The sequence below is a fragment of the Schistocerca cancellata genome, chromosome 2 (genome assembly GCF_023864275.1).
Source record: "Schistocerca cancellata isolate TAMUIC-IGC-003103 chromosome 2, iqSchCanc2.1, whole genome shotgun sequence".
NCBI lineage: Eukaryota > Metazoa > Arthropoda > Insecta > Orthoptera > Acrididae > Schistocerca > Schistocerca cancellata.
Window position 1 is genome coordinate 807,217,344 of NC_064627.1, and position 4,721 is coordinate 807,222,064.

Consider the following 4,721-nt stretch of genomic DNA (forward strand, 5'->3'; position numbering starts at 1 on the left):
GTTTTGTATTGTGATGATTGTGTGTCACGTGATATTACAACAAAAGCAATTAAAAGGAAGTGTAACTTAAATTCGGAGTGCTGATTATTTTTTACATCACCATTGTGCTAACTTTGAAAGGTGTAATCTTCAAGAAAGGTTTGTGAAGCGCATCTACATCACTTTTGAATATAGCAGAATAAAACCTAGGCCTCTTTGCACCCGAGCTTGGAATCATAACCACCTAGATTTTCAACGATTGAGCCATGATTTTACGACGAGACCAGCGTGGGAAACACAAAAAGATGAGTGCCTAGTGTTCTGATTATTACATGAAATGACTTTATTAACTGTGCTCTAATAACACATACCACATAACATAACTGTTGTTGCCCGATAATGCAGTATTTAGCAGCGTGAGCAACACCACAATCAGAGTTGTTAGACGTGTCATCCTCAGGTGAGGATGCGGATAGGAGGGGCGTGTGGGCAGCACACTGCTCTCCCTATCGTTAAGATGGTTTTCTTTGACCGGAGCCGCTACTATTCATTCGATTAGCTCCTCAGTTGGCATCACGAGGCTGAGTGCATCCCGAAAAAATTGCAACAGCACATGGCAGCCCGGATGGTCACCCATTCAAGTGCCGGCCACGCCCGACAGCGCTTAACTTCGGTGAACTGACGGGAACCGGTGTATCCACTGTGGCAAGGCCGTTGCCCTTCTACAAAATCTCATGTTCTGCCTCTAGAACTTCATTGCTTACTTTCATTATTTTCTTTCAATTGTGTTTCAACAGTGTCATCTGCCCCAAGATTCCTTAACACTTTTTCCTTCGTTGTTTTCAATTTGAGGGCCTAAGTTATTCCTTAAGGAAAGGTTGTGAACGGTTCTGGTAATAAGGAACATCCTTATCTGATTGCCCTTTCAATTCTGAACGTCTCTCTCTATCCAGATTATTTCTAATCGTAGTCGTTGCAGTGGCATTCCTCAGTACACTAAAGTAAGTACCAAGAATGATCCAGCACATAGTTATGTGGCACAAACGCGTATGTGGATGAGCTACCAGGCCCCAGGGTTGCTTGTGGTTCAGCCGTAGAGATATGCGGCGCGAGGTCACCACTCACCGGCCGCCAGCCTATCTGGAGAAGCGAAGCGGTCCGTGCCCACACGTCACGCACAGACGCGTGCACAAGCACACGCACCAAGGCAGGCACAGAGGGCGTTCGTGACACTTCATAGCGGCCAGAGCAGCCGTAATCAGGGACCGCAAACACACACGCAACGAGCGTGCCCGATGCCAGCCGGATCGCCAAGGTTGTTGGACGTTGCTGACGTCACGACTGCGTCTCCGCGCTGTGAAATCGCAGATCCCACGCTGCGAGTTCGACACGCCGTATCCACCATTAAAAATTATTAATAGTAACCGTGCAATTTATGGACATAAAACAGACATCTTGAAATCAAGTATCTGGCACATAAAAAGTGATCTTCACAATCTTATCACAACCTACAATTGATGACCATCTTCTTCTTGAATGAGATTTTCACTCTGCAGCGGAGTGTGCGCTGATATGAAACTTCATGGCAGATTAAAACTGTATGCCGGATCGAGATTCGAACTCGGGTCCTTTGCCTTTCGTGGGCTAGTGCTCTACCATTTCTTTAAATCTCATTTTGTTCGTTTTTGTCCGTTGGATCTGCTCGGGGCGGACGTCGTAAGAGATCCGTTTAAGTTCGTTGTTGATCGATTAGCTCAGTTTTTTTTTAATTACAGAGGGCACGTAACCCTCTGACCGAACACGCTGAGCTACCGTGCCGCAGACCGTCTGAGCTACCCAAGCACGACTCACGTCCCGTCCTCACACCTTTACTTCTGCCAGTATCTCGATTCGGTCCGGCCCACAGTTTTAATCTGCCAGGAAGTTTCATATCAGCGCACACTCCGCTGCAGAGCGAAAATGTCATTCTGGAAACATCCCCCAGGCTGTGGCTAAGCCATGTCTCCGCAATATCGTTTCTTCCAGGAGTGGTATATGTTCGCAGGAGAGCTTCTGTGAAGTTTGGAAGGTAGGAGACGAGATACTGGGAGAAGTAAAGCTGTGAGGATGGGGCGTGAGTCGTGCTTGGGTAGCTCAGATGGTAGAGCACTTGCCCGCGAAAGGCAAAGGTCCTGAGTTCCAGTGTCGGTCCGGCACACAGTTTTAATTTGCCAGGAAGCATCTTCTTCTTTTTCGTCCTCGTCTTCTTGCATGTATGATGTGGTCATTATTTTTAGTATGTTGCCGAAATTTTCCGTAAATTTGGTATATGTCGTCATTTTCTGGTGTTCGTTTTCAGTGGATCATAGACAGTCGTTGTACGTTACTGTTCTATGGTGTATTATATGTGATGCAGTACACCCGAGCATCCAGACTACAGTGTTCCTCTTTATTCTCTAGTACCTAAGTTTCTCCGGTGGTACCATTTCACATGTTACCTGCGTGTCCACAAGAAAATCTATGGATTAATGTATCAACGTATCTATATACAATGTAGCCGTCGGTCTGACAAAATACTTTTTGTGGAGTTTTTTGTTGATCGAGAATTTGTCACTGACGATGATGTACCTTTCAGCTTTTAAGGGCCAACATGATGTGAAAGCTGTGTACGTTTCTCAAAATGATGTTCCATATCGATCGAGGATATTTTTCTTCTACTAGGTTATAGTGGGCTTTTGCTGGTAGATTATTTACATACCTCTGTTGGTAAGTAGTTTTGATTTGTCCGATTGGTAGTTTTTATGACTAAACTCATGGTGCAGAGACGCGTACGTCACGTCATAAATGTCCATCAGTGGCCTGATGCGCTCATATAAAATGTTTATTACACTAGGTTATCGGTGTAGTGGAAATTACTGACTTGTATTTGAGTACTATACTTTGGATTAAGCAGGGATTTTGCTTTCTTATTTGTGTCTTTATATGATTCATTAAGCGTTCGTCGAGGTCCCTTTGCAGATTGAAACGTCACGGTAAATGAAAACGAGGTCTGTCAGCAGTAAATAAAGAACACTCTGGACCATCGTCTCTTAACCATTTTTTGCCGGCCAGAGTGGCCGAGCGGTTCTAGGCGCTACAGTCTGAAACCGCGAGACCGCTACGGTCGCAGGTTCGAATCCTGCCTCGGGCATGGATGTGTGTGATGTCCTTAGGTTAGTTAGGTTTAAGTAGTTCTAAGTTCTAGGGGGCTGATGACCTCACATGTTAAGTTCAATAGTGCTCAGAGCCATTTGAACCATTTCTTAACCATTTTAAGCCATGAACTACTTTAATTACATTTTGTAATTCCGAACTCTGTATGACTCAGTCTGTGATGCTATAGCACTGTGATTTTCGTCGCCTCCACCATACACGGTGAAGTATGTTACACACATCAAATGGTTCAAATGGCTCTGAGCACTATGCGACTTAACTTCTGAGGTCATCAGTCGCCTAGAACTTAGAACTAATTAAACCTAACTAACCTAAGGACATCACACACATCCATGCCCGAGGCAGGATTCGAACCTGTGACCGGAGCGGTCGCTCGGCTCCAGACTGTAGCGCCTAGAACCGCACGGCCACTCCGGCCGGCTTACACACATCAATAAAAGTGTTGTATCACCCCGATATGTCGTTCAGGTGATGCTACTGTGACTTTTATTGTACGAACCTGAAGGTTACCTTTGAAGTTGTTTGTAAAATACATATAGTTACCATGGACGCTACATACGATAGAACATCGTAATCAAATGGATTTCAGCATTTCACCTGAAAGCAAAGCACCAGTTTTGACGTCTCTGGAAGACTAGAGAGAAAATCCATCATGGTACGAAGGACAATCACTACCAATAATCGAGTCAGCATCATTACGTTACATGCAGAACGCTTGTAATCAAGCTAGCTGCTCGACGTGTGTACCGGAGTCAGGACGATGTGGTGTGGACATGGAATCGCTTCCACATGACAAGTGGTGTTGAGAACTTACTCCACACAGGCCGTCAACTTTCAGCAGGTGAACAGGATGATCGATATCTACTACCTTTGAGTCAAAGGAATCGTCGGTTGAGTTCTTCACAATTGAATTCTACCTTCGAAAAGATGTTAGGATACAACTGCATGATGCGTATCCCTATTCCTGACGGCCACGGCGAGTACCACATCGTACACCACAACACCATGGACATAGTTGCAAGTGGGCAAGAAATCATTATTCGAGTAGGGTACCGTTTACGGACGAACCCTGATCATCTTGGAGCCCGAAAATCGCAAGCAGCGGGTTTGGAGACAACCAGGCCACATCGAACGTCCCCATCACCGTGTCCTACATGTGAAACGAGGAGTGTTTTTTGGTCATCGTGGTTTTCTCTTGTAACCGTTCCCTCAGCATACTAGGCTCACCAGAACGAAGTGGCCTGCTTGTTTCCCGGAAGAGCTGTTCTACATTTGGAGATGCACTTGCTGGACACCAGTATTACAACATCTCTAGTTCTCATAGCAGCACGCAAAACAACAGCACAAATACAGACTTTAACTTTTAGTTATAAAGACAAAATCAATTGTGCCTCTATTCCTTCTTAAATTTTCGATGAACCTACAATAATATTTTTCGGAACGAAAGTGTAATACTGATTCTAAAGTAGCCAGACAATTTCATTTGTTCCAAGAACTGTAACACCTTACTCCTAGTAAGACTTTAAAACATAGCAGTCTCCATCATTATC

General features: G+C 44.8%; 1 pseudogene; it reads right to left on the reverse strand.

The window, feature by feature from the left end:
- Positions 1-580: 580 nt before the first annotated feature.
- On the reverse strand, positions 581-698 carry LOC126164309 (5S ribosomal RNA; annotated as a pseudogene).
- Positions 699-4,721: the final 4,023 nt, after the last annotated feature.